The sequence below is a fragment of the Emys orbicularis genome, chromosome 3 (genome assembly GCF_028017835.1).
Source record: "Emys orbicularis isolate rEmyOrb1 chromosome 3, rEmyOrb1.hap1, whole genome shotgun sequence".
Taxonomy (NCBI): domain Eukaryota; kingdom Metazoa; phylum Chordata; order Testudines; family Emydidae; genus Emys; species Emys orbicularis.
This window is the reverse complement of record NC_088685.1, coordinates 64,715,063-64,730,018: the sequence shown is the minus strand read 5'-3', so window position 1 is coordinate 64,730,018 and position 14,956 is coordinate 64,715,063. Positions and strand designations below refer to the sequence as shown.

The following is a 14,956-nucleotide window of genomic DNA, read 5'->3' as shown; positions in this document are numbered from 1 at the left end:
TTGAGCGCTGGACTCTTCCAGTCAGACCTTCACATGTGTTATTGGTTGTTGTAACACCACATAATAAAGTGAATACAACCTTTCACAAAGAGAATAGTGTGCATGCATGGGATAAACTAGAACATTTGTGTGATATTGGTAGCAGGGAACTCTTTTTGGAGTTTGTCTTTGTTGTTGTTGTTCTTCAGTCCCAGTTGAACTTCTCTTTCAAAAATACAATATAAGCTGGTTTGGAATGAGTACATTCTTTTATAGCTATGAAACAGGTACACTAAAAATGTCTTTCCATCAACCATAAAAAAATGAGGAACCAAAATCTGTCCTATGACAAACTCACAGTAGCATGAAAAGTCTGGTTGCCAAAGATTTTTTTTTTTTTATCGTTTAACATGATCACCATCAAAGTGCAGTATTTGTGGGCCTGAGTATTTGTGCATAATGACTGAGAAATATAAAGAGGTCAGTAACTTGTCCAAGGTCAGACAGGGAGTCTGTGGTTTAGTTGGGATTATACTCCAGAGTGATCCTCTTTGTTCCTTCTGTCTAACCATAAGACAATACTGTTTGAACCTGTTCTCAAAACGTTTTTCTGACTTGGTGTTGAACCAAATGTGAGGACTAATTGCAGCTTGATTTTTTTTTTTAATCTTTTTTTAACAACACTGTTGATCACTATAGTATTATTTCAAAGCAAGAAAAACAACTTAGTGGATGCATCTTTAATTAGTCATATGAGTAGGTCATTTGCACACTTATTGCAATCCCAAATCCCAACTCATGCAATAGGGTTGATGGCAGATTGTGGTGTATGCTTAGCAGCGATAACCAGGGATTTGGGGTTAATAACTGTGGTAGGGTACTATAGAATTCTAAAAACTCATTTAAAAAAAAAAATCTGTGTACATTGTTTTTTTTTTAACTATGCTAAAGGAGTATGAAGGTTGCAACATCAAGTATTTACAAGTTATGAAAGGCCTTAATTTGGCCTTACGAATTATAATATACTGTTTTAATAATATGATTACATAATACTCTTTCTACAGGACCTCATTTAGCACACAGGATGCACAGTGCTAGCTGAATGGGTATCTATTAAATATTTTGTTTACTCCTCCTCATTAAATGTGTAGCCCCAGACCTTACTCACTGCACACCATCCAAGCCCTACACTAAATACAGAATTAGTTTCCTCATGGATTTGTCTATAGTTCTCTCAATGCCTCAATCCCTTCACAGATTCATAGAGCTCCCCCCCACCCCAAGTTACATTTGAGCAAAACTTGTTTGGACTCTTCAAAGCTTGACAAGAAAATAATACTTATTTTTATTTATGCCAAAAATTAAAGTTTATCACATTTAGGTGTAGTGTAATGTAGAAGTGTTGAGTGTCAAAGAAAATGCTTGAGTGATGCTTCTTCTATATATAGTTACAAGAAATTTTGTGTTTAGATGTCCAGATAAAAACAGATGGAAGTTACTTGGTCACGCTTTATATTAAAAATACAATTGTAAATATTTGATGAAGGGTTAATGATGTTATAAGCATTTTGCAGACATGGGTATATTACGCGTTTATAGGTGGCTGTAAACACACCAGTATCAGGTGCTAGAGGTGGCCATAAGCCAAGGGTACTGAAACAATTTATATAGTGGGGGTGCTGAAAGCCAAAGTTTACGAAACTGTAAACCCTGCATGTGATGGAAACCACTTCAAGCCAGGGGTTGCGGCAGCACCCCCAGCTCTCCTACTTTCAGCACCTATGCTATAAGCCATGTTTATAATCAGCCTGTTCACTCTAACAATTTGTAACACATTTATTAAAACATATATTCCATTTATTAATTCATTGCTCCCTTTAGCCCAGTGGTGACCCCTTTCACACAGCAAGCCTCTGAGTGCGACCCCACCTTCTTATAAATTAAAACACTTTTTTATATTTAACACTGTTATAAATGCTGGAGGTGAAGTGGGGTTTGGGGTGGAGGCTGCAGCTCGTGACCCCCCCGTGTAATAACCTCATGACCCTCTCAGGGGTCACAACCCCCAGTTTGAGAACCCCTGTTTTAGCACATGTCGCCCATCCACTAATTCCAATTCAATTTCGGCCTGAACAACACAGCCTCCCATTCAGAGTGTTCAGGTGAATTATCAGTGTAAGGCCATTCACAACATTGTTCCATGTATTAAAGTATAAAGCAAATTGTATTGTTAGCTACAGTTCATCAGGTATCACAAGTTATTGTCTCCCAGTTTAAAAATTAACAGGTGCAAATAATCCATTTATATAAAGGGATTTTAGAAAAAGTACTGCCTCTTCTCAATGGAGATAAAAAATGGATTTGAAAGCAGAGCAGAAAGTCAATCGAAAAATGTTATTTCAGACTGTGGGATATCAGTTTTGTTGATAAGCTTCACAAAATTAGTCTACTGTGTGTAAGGGAAACAGATATGCCAAAAGATGTAGCTAACATATGCTACACAATTAAAAGTTTGCTTTGATTAATAAATTACTGAGTTCTAATTTCTCCATTGAAATGTATCAATTGTACCAAAAGCAATTGTTTTGTATATGTTTGCCCTAGTCTGAGGTCTATGTTAATACTGTTGTAGCAAAGTAGTTTAAAATTACATTTTACTGGAAATTGTCATAGTATCGTTTGTGTAGGGTGAAGGCAAACCAGGTTATGATGTCTCCTATAATCCTACAAAATGTGATTTCTATAGCTTCAATAAAAATTTCCTCTTCTTTAATTCAGCATACCTTCTAAGGTACTAAAGAAGGGTGGTTCATCCACATGCTTATGTTTAGAGAGGATTTTTCAAGTGCTAGACATATACCCCAAGTTGTGATCCTTTCTCCTGCAGACTAAGCTGGCTTGTTACTTTAGTCTTCCCTAAAGGCCACTACTCAAGTGCAGCAGGACATAGTGTTGATTCAGTGGGTGACACTCAGACTAAGTCAGTACTGAACAAGTGCCCTAGCATAACGAAAGAGGGCACTGATTTTTTAGGTGCCCTTTTCTAAATGAGATAAAAACCTACGTGCTATATAAAGATCCATAGCACTTTTCCCAAAATAGGGATATTTAACCTCTGTGTCCTGGCTAATGTGTATCTTGATAAATCTTATACATCGTCCTATGACTTGAATTCATTTCCTGTTGGAAACAGTATTGTAATGTTCTGTGCTTCTTAAACAGTTGATGCATTTCTGTGGTCATAACACTAGAAGATCCTAGAACTATAGGACTGGAAGGGACTTCGAGAGGTCTTATAAATCAGTCCCATGCACTCAAGGCAGGACTAAGTATTATGTAGACCATCCCTGACGGGTGTTTGTCTAACAATGACAGAGATTCCAGAACCTCCCTGGGCAATGTATTGCAGTGCTTAACTGTGCTGACAGAAAGTTTTTCCTAATGTCCAACCTAAAATGCCCTTGCTGCAATTAAAGCCCATTGCTTCTTGTCCTATTCTCGGAGGTTAAGGAGAACACTTTTTCTCCCTCCTCCTTGTAACAACCTTTTTCTGTACTTGAAAACTGTTATCATGTCCCCTTTCAGTCTTCTGTTCTCCAGACTAAACAAATCCAATTTTTTCAGTCTTTCCTCATAGGTCATGTTTTCTAGACCTTTAATTATTTTTGTTGCTCTCCTTTAGACTTTCTCCAGTTTGTTCACATCTTTCCTGAAATGTGGTGCCCAGAACTGGACACAATATTCCAACTGAGGCCTGATCAGCATGGAGTAAAGCAGAAGAATTACTACTTGTGTCTTGCTTACAACACTCCGGCTAATACATCCCAGAATGATGTTTGCTTTTCTTTTGCAACAGTGTTACACTGTTGACTCATATTTAGCTTGTGATCCACTATGACCCCCAGATCCCTTTCCACAGTACTCCTTCCTAGGCAGTCATTTCCTATTTGTATGTGTGCAACTGATGGTTTCTTCCTAAGTGGAGTTCTTTGCACTTTTCGTTATTCAATTTCATCCTGTTTACCTCAAACTATTTCTCCAGTTTGTCTAGATCATTTTGAATTTTAATTCTATCCTCCAAAGCACTTGGAACCCCTCTCAGCTTGGTATTGTCCACAAACTTTATAAGTGTACTCTCTATGCTGTTGTCTAAATCACTAATGAAGTTATTGAACAGAACCGGGACTGATACCTGTGTAGTTTATAATCTGTAATATTTTGAAAGCACTTTGAGATCCTTCTGGGTGAAAGGTATTATAGGTTGCATCAAAACGTATCAGGGGACTATTCAGCTATGTCTGCTCTAGACTCTTTCCTTCTTCCCTCTCTCCCCAGTCAGTCTCCCAGTGTTGTCCTATCACTGGTGATGGCAGTAAAGGGAGTGCTAATATAGATGGGATTCAGATGGCTGACAGCATTTGTACTATTGTATTGTCTAGATCAACGTGAGCAGAGTTCGAAGATGCTGTGAGGAAAAATGTCAGTGCCCACTCTTTAGATCTACTGGAGGTAGCACTAGTGTAAAAAGATATCTATCTATCTATCTTAAAGTCTCGTATGGACAGGGTCTTTTGAGAGCCATTTTTAAAGCTGGTTCATACTCAGATGGGTTCTAATAAACTTTAAAGGGCTAGTGTGGACAAGCCAAAACCTTGTTAGAATAATTTTTAAAATCTCCTTTCCAAGATATGAACATAGGCTTGATAATAATTCTTAGATGGCTTTGGCCCCTCCATACTAGTTCTTTAAACCATGTTAGAACCCAAATTAGCAGGTACCATGTTTAAATGCAGTTTGTAACAAGGGTAAATGGAACCAAATAAATGTAAGGTCATGTTGTAAGGTAACATTTGGCTTTTAAGTCTTCACACATCAGTGCCTCTCATCTCTGCCCCTCCCAACAGCCAACTTCAATTGACAACACAAGAAGCTAGGGTTGGGGATACAGAGGCTGTATTACTGGGCAAAATAGCCTCTTAAGGACATACTGTACTCTTAGTCACAAATATAATTTTTAAAATAAGTGTTTCAAATACTAATTATCAATCAAACTGTTAGAACACATTTTGGGGACAGGAAAGGAAAGTTGAGAGATGGACAGACAAGAGCCTGTGATCGTTGAACAGTCACCAAGGGAGAGACTTTTGAGTCATGGTTATTCTAAAAGGTGTGTGATCTGGTACACTGTACAGCATATCCAGGTATGGCCCTATCAGAGGGGACAGAATTCCTGGGTGTCACCCCCCCAAGACAGCCTATCCTACAGAATAAGGGTGAACCTATAACAGAAATAGAAGGGTCAAAACAGGAAATGGAGTCCTGTGTTCTGGGGGGTGTTTGAGTGAACAAAACACCCCCCCAGAGCTAAGGGGGAACCTAAGAATGCAGAGACCCCACTGGCACCAGGGCTTCTGTGTAGATTCATGCTAGAGGTGAGGAGGACGTGTCACGTGCCTTTCGCAAAGGGAAGCGGGTAGCATGATGAATTTGCTAAGCAAGAAACTACCATTCCCTCAGCCCCCTTCCCACTGACCTACAACCTTCCAGGGTGGGCATGCACATACATCCCCTTCCCCTGGTCGGGAGGGGGTAGAAACTCTATGGACAACCCTAGCCCAGGAAGTAACCTTGTTCTGAGGGGAAGTGGTAGCTCCATGGCAAACTGGGAGCAGGGGAGAAGCTGAATGCAGAAGAAACTTTTGGGGAGCCTCATGCAGAGCTGGCTGCAGCAGCAGTCAGGGAACTGTGTGAAAAGTCTGTGACTCACTGAGTCGCAATCTGGTTCAGGTCTGGCCACAGCCTGTGAGGAAGCAGCAGAGACTGGGCAGGGAACCAGTGCAGAGTGGCCCCAAGGAGAGACACAGCTAACTGATCCTGGCCTGGAAACCTGCGAGCTCCTATTTCCCTGTAGCATAGACTGGACTGGAGAAGGAACCCCAGGCACTAGGCCTGAGGAACCCTAATTCTCATTGGAGTGCCCCCTGACCACCGAAAGGGCCCAAATAGGAACCACTATTGTTTTACCTTAAATTGCAACTGTTTAAGCCACTGTTCATAGGGTGTTTTGCAATCTTACCCTTTCTGCCAGCCCTAGTAAAATACCCCTTCACTTAGCCACGTGTCTGAGTCATTAGGGGGACCCCAGGGCTAGCACTTTTAGGGCCTAGTACCTGAAGTCCTTTCAGTGCTTGCTTCAGAGTCATGGCAATCTGGTGCAATACTGGTACAGTAAAGGTTTGGTGTGCCACAGCACTGAACAGCTGTAACAGTTACAAAAATATAAAACTTTTTCTCACAGAAGAACATTCTTTAATATTACTTATTTGCTTTTTGGTCACAACTGCGTATCCTGTGGGTTTTGTACTTTCCACCCCTGAAAGCTACCGATAGATATTTGCTGGAGTAAATTATTTTCAAAATCAGAGCTAATATTGTCAAATGTTGTCTAGGGGTTAAGCTCCTAAATCTATAGATACTGAAAACTGATCTGTCCTGATTTTCAGAGAAGCTCATCCACCTTAGTGGGTGCAATGGTCACTCTGAAAATCAGGCTAATTCTATTTAAGTAATTTAAATATGGATTTAGGAGCCTAAGCTTTAATTGCTAGAAATGGATCTGCCTAGGTCCTTCTGCATGGTTCAATTTTCAGAACCAGAGCCCGATTTTGAAAAATTTGACTTAAAGGAATAATACTGAACAGTCTTTAGCTTCCACTACAGTTCCACCATGCTGTTTTCACATTGTTTGCTGTTTAATTGTACAATAATAGTAAAAGGAACAAATAATAAGAAAAGAATTTACTAACATCTTGGCTCACATTTTGAAGTGTGGGGTCCTAAAATTACACTGGTCTACAATTTTTGAGAAGTCGTCTGCTTCAGAGATAAAATGTGCTATTTATTATGTATTTTGATGTGCTGAATTCAAATATGACAATTAAAACAACTGATTGGCTACTGTTTCTAAGATATTTAAGTTTTTACATTTTATGTCCATGTATATTGTGTAGATAGTAGAGTTTTAATCATAAATTGTAAACCTAGATCTTTTCATGTGTTTATGGTTGCTTTACATGATAATATTTCACCTGTCCTGTTTATGTAACACTTTAAAAATCAGCAAAAGGGTTATATAAATAAAATTTATTATGAAACAAAAGGCAAAAAACTATTATGTACATAGTTTAGTCCTATTCAGTGTCTACTCGGCGCTTCTTGGCTTGTCTCTTGTATTCATTAAATGGAGCATCTCTTGTCACTGTCCAGCAATAGTCTGCAAGCATTGATGGGCTCCATTTGCCCTGATAGCGTTTCTTCATTGTTGCAATGTCCTGGTGAAATCGCTCGCCGTGCTCGTCGCTCACTGCTCCGCAGTTCGGTGGAAAAAAATCTAGATGAGAGTGCAAAAAATGTATCTTTAGTGACATGTTGCAACCAAGGCTTTTGTATGCCTTGAGGAGGTTTTCCACCAACAACCTGTAGTTGTCTGCCTTGTTGTTTCCGAGAAAATTTATTGCCACTAACAGGAAGGCTTTCCATGCCGTCTTTTCCTTGCCACGCAATGCATGATAAAATGCATCATCTCGAAGAAGTTCACGAATCTGAGGACCAACAAAGACACCTTCCTTTATCTTAGCTTCACTTAACCTTGGAAATTTTCCACGGAGGTACTTGAAAGCTGCTTGTGTTTTGTCAATGGCCTTGACAAAGTTCTTCATCAGACCCAGCTTGATGTGTAAGGGTGGTAACAAAATCTTCCTTGATTCAACAAGTGGTGGATGCTGAACACTTTTCCTCCCAGGCTCCAATGACTGTCGGAGTGGCCAATCTTTCTTGATGTAGTGGGAATCTCTTGCACGACTATCCCATTCGCAGAGAAAACAGCATTACTTTGTGTATCCAGTCTGCAGACCAAGCAAGAGAGCAACAACCTTCAAATCGCCACAAAGCTGCCACTGATGTTGGTCATAGTTTATGCACCTCAAAAGTTGTTTCATGTTGTCATAGGTTTCCTTCGTATGGACTGCATGACCAACTGGAATTGATGGCAAAACATTGCCATTATGCAGTAAAACAGCTTTAAGACTCGTCTTCGATGAATCAATGAACAGTCTCCACTCATCTGGATCGTGAACGATGTTGAGGGCTGCCATCACACCATCGATGTTGTTGCAGGCTACAAGATCACCTTCCATGAAGAAGAATGGGACAAGATCCTTTTGACGGTCACGGAACATGGAAACCCTAACATCACCTGCCAGGAGATTCCACTGCTGTAGTCTGGAGCCCAACAGCTCCGCCTTACTCTTGGGTAGTTCCAAATCCCTGACAAGGTCATTCAGTTCACCTTGTGTTATGAGGTGTGGTTCAGAGGAGGAGGATGGGAGAAAATGTGGCTCCTGTGACATTGATGGTTCAGGACCAGAAGTTTCATCCTCTTCCTCTTCCTTGTCTGACTCAAGTGAGAATGATTCTGGTGCATCAGGAACCGGCAGTCCTTCTCCGTGGGGTACTGGGCGTATAGCTGATGGAATGTTTGGATAATGCACAGTCCACTTTTTCTTCTTTGGCACCCCTTTCCCAACTGGAGGCACCATGCAGAAGTAACAATTGCTGGTATGATCTGTTGGCTCTCTCCAAATCATTGGCACTGCAAAAGGCATAGATTTCCTTTTCCTGTTCAACCACTGGCGAAGATTTGTTGCACAAGTGTTGCAGCATATGTGTGGGGCCCACCTCTTGTCCTGATCTCCAATTTTGCAGCCAAAATAAAGGTGATAGGCTTTCTTAACCATAGTGGTTATACTGCGCTTTTGTGATGCAAAAGTCACTTCAACCACTGTTGAAGTTTATCTGCACTGTTCACACAAGTACGAGGCATCTCTGCTCACTTTGGCTAAACAGAAATGTGTCCCTTTGCAAAATCAAACACTGACAAATAAGAGAGCACGACACTGTATGATTTCTAGAGCTGACATAGGGCAATTTGTTCAGCAGAGTGATGTAAGCTTCGTTATGATTGCATCATCCATGACTTCTAGGAATAATATGATGCAATTCATATCATGTATGACGCAATACCAGCTTCAGATTGCATCATTCATTGTTTTGCCTAAAAAGCAAGTATTGTCCAAACCCAGTCATAGATTTATTCATAGATCCAGTCAAAGATGTATTTTAGTCATTTCTGGTTTAAATTGAGATCCCTTCCCTTTATAACTCACGTATCCTCCGCCATTCCCAAGTCAAGGGTCGTATATACTGACCCAATAGCATAACTTGAAAACTAGAGCCAATCCACAATTTTAAGCATCGTTTTCGTTCTCAGTGACCCAGAATTAGTAAAGTTTGACTACATTTATTTCAGAAGCATTTTGGCTGTAGAGCAGTGTTATTTGTCTAAGTGAGCTGTCTATTGTGGGTGCTCAGCATGTCTGACATCTCCCATAACTGATCTGTATCCCTGAAAATCAGGCTGTGTTTTTAGATGCCTAAATATGGAATTGGCTTCTAATTTTATACATCAAACCTGAAAATATTGGTTCTAGAAAATAATGGAAACCTGAGCAACAAGTTTATGTAGGCTTAAACAGAACTGCTTTTAATCCTTCATTCTACTGAATAAAGAAACTATTGTATTTTAAAGTGATTAGAATGAGAAGCTTTGAACATTTACCTATATATTCTTGTAATGATAAAAACATAGGTTGGTTGTTCCACTCAGAATCTTATAGCGCAGTCAGCTGAACAGCATTAGTTGTAATTCAGAGTTTGTGAAATGACCCATTAATTGCCCATGTGGCTTAAGTTATGCTGGCCAAACATCTAGATGTTTTCAAGTGGGAATTACAGAACATTACAGATTTAAATACATCTATGGGGAAAACATTTAAATGGAAAATAATCACACACTTTTCATTTTCTGATTTGTGGAAATATAATTTATACCAGAGTTGTTTTTTGTTGTTGTTTTTTTTTTAAAAAAGAGGAAAAATACAGTTAATGTTCTGAAAGAGTATGAAGCATATTGGATTTACATGTTACAAACATTAATCTATTAGGTTTAATAAAGAATTAGACTTTTCTTGTTTTCTGCCTTGATGAAATTTCATTGTAATCATGATATAGGTCCCCTCTTTCTTTCTCGTTTGTGTTTATGTGCACACACGTGTGCAGACACCCACAAAGGACTTTCTTTGGTGGATGATAGGAGGATATTTTTATCTATTTCATATTAGAACTTTAAACATATTCTTCCCTTTCATCACATCATGATGTTGACATTATCCCCATAAAGGATTATAAAATTATATATTCCTCTTCTAATAGATATTTTTAGATTTAAATCCCTTCATCATTTCTAAGTCTTGCATTGTATTTTATTATATATAATTTCAGAAGATCAAAATGTTATATAAGTTTAGTTTGAAGAATAAATATTTCAGAAGCATTTCCTTTTACAGTGAAGAATATATGTGCTTAATGCAGGTAACTCCGTAGCTTCTAATTGATTAGGTAACTGGGAAAGGATAATTACCTATGAGATAGAGGGAGTTACTATATTATGCAGTTTTAGCAGGTTTGTAAATACTCTTTGAAAAGGCCCAGGAGGTGTGGAAACTGTGGAGCTCTCTCCATGCTATCTCATAAGAATTAATGTTGAAATGTGGATAATCTGTAAGTAAAGTTTAATGGAATACACTGAATACAAATTTAATTTAAAAAGGACATGCCATAAAACCTGATTTTTTCTTCTTCTTGTTTTTGGGTGAGAATTAAAAAACTAGGCTCTGATTCTGCAAATATTTAAGCACATGAGTAACTTCATGTGCTTCAAATGTGAATTCAGTGGAATTGTTCATGTGCATGAAGTTACTGCCATGTTAAATGTTTTTCAGGATTGGGCCCTTTGTGGATAAAAGAAATGCAGTAGATATGTATCTGGCTTTTAGTAAAGCATTTGATGCAGTATCTGTTTTACTTGCACAGTTAATTCAGATTGTCTCGGCTATGAACACTGTTGCATCTGCTAAAAATTGGTCAAAGAACCACAAAAAAAAGTTTTAATGATAAATAAGGTATTGCACTGGGGCAAGGTGGGGCAAATGTGTCGAAGGGTGTCAAAGGAGTTGGTTGGTGTTTAAATAACATGGGATTGAATGTCTTTATTCAAAATCTGAAATGGGAAGTAAACAGCGCCTTAGTTAATTTAGTAGCACTTTGTAAATTTCAGAGCTATTGTGAAGACAGAAAAATAATTAAAGGAACCTAAACTCACCCTGGTGTAACTCCACTGACTTAAATTTAGTTACACTAGCAATGAACTTGGTCTGAGTTTTAGCTTGGTAAAACCTTAAGGTAATACATGTAGGGGAAAACTGCCTGAAACATATATATTCAAAGGGAAGGAAAAAACCTGGATAGCAGTAATTCTGAAGTAGGCATATGGAATAATATGTCCTTTTGCTGACGGCTGAGTTTTATTGTAAAGCGTGTTTTGGTTTTTGGTGGAGGGAAAAATGGGTTAGGAGTGGGAGGAGTAACAGGGGCAGCACATCAGGGAGCAGGGAAATGATGGTGTACAACTCAGAGACTGCACCTAAAATGCTGTGCCAGAATGATGTCTGGAGAAAATTCTTATTGCATGGAAATTTTAAAAATGTGACTAGACAAAACACTAGAAAAAATACTTTAGCGAGTAATCCATGTACGGTTAGGGGTTTCGATTAAATGCCCTAATGGGCCTCTTTTCCTCTAACTTCTAATATAGCTGTTAGAATGAAATCAGTATGTGCTTTTTAAATTCGTGTGGGTATGAGCCTGTAATTTCTGACCACACGGGCATCAGTTAATATTAACATCCTTTACAAGATGTTGTTTAATCAGTTTTACCATATCTTATCTTTCCGTGTTGGCTTTTTAATACATTGCTTACATTACTAAAATAAAATAAATCCATTCACCTGTAAACATAAATATCTGTGCAGAAGTTGCAGTGCTGGGATACTATAACCCCCTTTGCCATCTAAATTGATTGATTGCCATCTGACAGATAAATGGTAACCTTGCTAATGTTGTTGCATTATTTTACTTAAGGTACATCCGGTTTATATTTCAGCATTTTAATTACTAAAGTTAAAGTTTTGTCAATTTGTCAACCTATAGCCACCTCTGTCAGATAACTCTTTAAAAATATGAAAATTGTCTTTAATTTTTTCAATTTAATGATTTCCCCTGTAGCATTGGCAACCCAAACGCCATAGTATTGTGCTAATGTATGAGGACTAGAAAGTGAGATCAACCAGGGGGTCGCTGCTCATTCTCCAAAATGAGTGAAATGCAAAAATTAAGCACATACAAATAAATAAGCTTGGTTTTATAATCCACTGTTCATCAAAAAACCTGATTTTTTTTAACCTGTCACTTTTTAAAAAGCTCTTCCTCATCACTGATGGGCACAGGGAGTGTGTACACAGCCATCCTGGTTAACCCAGAGATACAAAATATGTGGATCTGATTGATCGTCTAAAGTTTAATTGCTGCTTAATTTACAAAACTGTGAGCTCACAAATCTGATAATCCAGACACCGAATCTGCAATGACACTTAAGGTACAATACATATCTGTGGTCTGCTGAGCCTAAAATTTACCATTAGTTACAATATTGATAGCATAAGTCTTGCTGGCCGGGCAGCTGGTTTGCTGTGACCATTGCTTATGACACTGATAGTAGTCCTCTCATTATTTGGTGGTGGTTTTTGTAATCATCTGTTGTCTGTCACCTTATTCTTCATGTCTGCCCCAAAGAGAGAACTCCTCTTTTTATGTGTTTGTACAGCACCTATCACAATGGGCCTGTAGATGCTACTGTAATGATGATGATACAAGTAATCTGAAGAACTGCCATACAGTTAGAAAGCTTATCTAGGTTGTAGCACTGCCTTTTGAATGATTCAATGCCAACTGTATGCTTGGTGCTATACAAGACTTGCGATGCAAGTGGTCTCTTCTATGAAGAGTTTACAATGTAAGCAAGACAGACATAGCAAGGATGCAGTGCAACTTGACAGGTGACAGTGTCATGTTAAATACTGTGAGCCATAGCATTACCTCGTGGAAAAAACCTGTGGGAGAGGATGAGTTATTTAATAAACTCAGCTACTTTGAAATCAGTTCCTTAGGTGGCATGACATCACAGTGGGAAGTCAAGGAATGTTAGCTCCCTGTGGAAGGGGTCAGGACAAGGTCCTTCAAGCCTGTGATGACTTCCAGGGGGAAGTCATGTGAATCTTGGGATATCCAGGTAGAGAACTGCTGCTCATGCCATGTAGTTCACTGGAAGTTATGCTCCTGTTGGGTCTACTTATGCCCAAAGCTCTCTTGTGGAGGTAATGCTGCATAAAGCTGTCTTTTTCTGTTTGGCTTACTGCTTGCCAGGTACTCTAAACTTGTGTTGCTTTGGGGAGCAGTTGGGTTTGGATGGGGATTATGACACTGAGCTCCTCTTTCTCCTCCACCTACCACACCTCCAAGCTTATTTGTGTCTATTTCACCCCATCCATGCTAAAAGCAGACTGGATTGTTTGGCCCCTGAAATGTTCTAACTTTTAAAAAACTATATATTTTAGGGTAACAAGTGGATAATAAACTATTTTAATTGAAGTACACTACTTGCCAAGACACTGTCAGATGGGACTGCATGAAGAACATTTTAAGATAGAGACAAAATGTAGTAAGCTTCAAAAAAACCCTCACACATACAATTTAAATGTTTTGTCAAGATAAGTCAATATATGGATTGTGATACTGTTAAAATATATATATATTTCATGGCTCCCAAAGCTAGAGACAACCATTGTGATTACCTAGACTGACCTTCTGTATAATACAGACCATATAATTTACCCAAAATAATTCCCAGAGCATATTTTAGAAAAAGATCTGAACAGGATTTAAAAATTGTCAGTGATGGAAAATCCACCATGACCCTTGGTAAATTGGTCCAATGGTTAATTATTGTCACTATTTAAAAAAGTACAACTTACGGAAAGTCTCTGAATTTGTCTAGTTTCAACTTCCAACCATTAGATTGTATTGTATATTTCTCTGTTAGATTGAAGACCCCATTATTAAAATGTGTTTAGCTTAACAAAAAGGAGGTTAAAGGCTGCTGTAACAGTCTATAAGAAATAGAGCAAGGGACATCCCACTTTATCTCCCATACAGTATATAATGGGCCTAATTCTCAATTACACAAAGGCTCATTAGTCTAAAGCCTGAGCTATGTGAAACAGTCTTCATGTAAATGAGAATCTGCTGCAAATTGCTTATGGTAGGGTGTTTTTGCTTCTGAGCTCTCACCCAAAGAATGGCATCTGACAACTGTTTTTGCGATTACAGAGATCACCATCCATTTTCTGAAAGTCTTGAAACTACCTCAGAACCCCACTGTCATGGGTTGGTGACTGCCATAGTTGCTGAGAGAAATGGCCAAGTTCCATTTTAAAAGTTTGATTGTGTGGGTTTTCCTAGCTCTGTCCTGTGTAGTGCTGCTTAATTTCTTGCAATTTCTCAGTCATTTAAATTACTGGCCATAGTTATCTTTTTATGACCTGCTATTGTGGCACCTTCCCTTTCTATCAGGAGGTTGTATGTTACAACTACGAAGTCACATTCATTATCCATCCATACCCTGCTGGTAGGGCACAAATTCTTAGCACCCTTTCTATAAGCAATTCACAGTCCAATAACCCTACAGAGTTACAGAAGAAGGCAACTCTGTGTAGCAAATTAGCCTCTTTTCTTCTGTGCCCCAAGCAACATTGTTCTACTCCCTCAAATCCCTTCTCAAAATCAGTTTCTTTTGGTTACCTTTCCACTACTGATCGCCACTACATTCCTATCTACTCCTGCTCTTGTACCTGATCAGAGAAAACAAAGAAAAAATATGTAAAACTGAACTATCTGCTCTTATTTA

The 14,956-nt window shown here is 38.7% G+C and overlaps 1 protein-coding gene and 1 long non-coding RNA gene across 4 annotated transcripts in view; one reads left to right on the top strand and one right to left on the bottom strand.

The window, feature by feature from the left end:
• LOC135876850 (uncharacterized) overlaps positions 1-14,956 on the bottom strand; it is a 1,011,314-nt gene that overhangs the window by 257,830 nt on the left and 738,528 nt on the right. The window lies entirely within an intron of this gene.
• The window catches only part of HMGN3 (high mobility group nucleosomal binding domain 3), a 30,802-nt gene that overhangs the window by 4,281 nt on the left and 11,565 nt on the right, over positions 1-14,956 (top strand). The window lies entirely within an intron of this gene.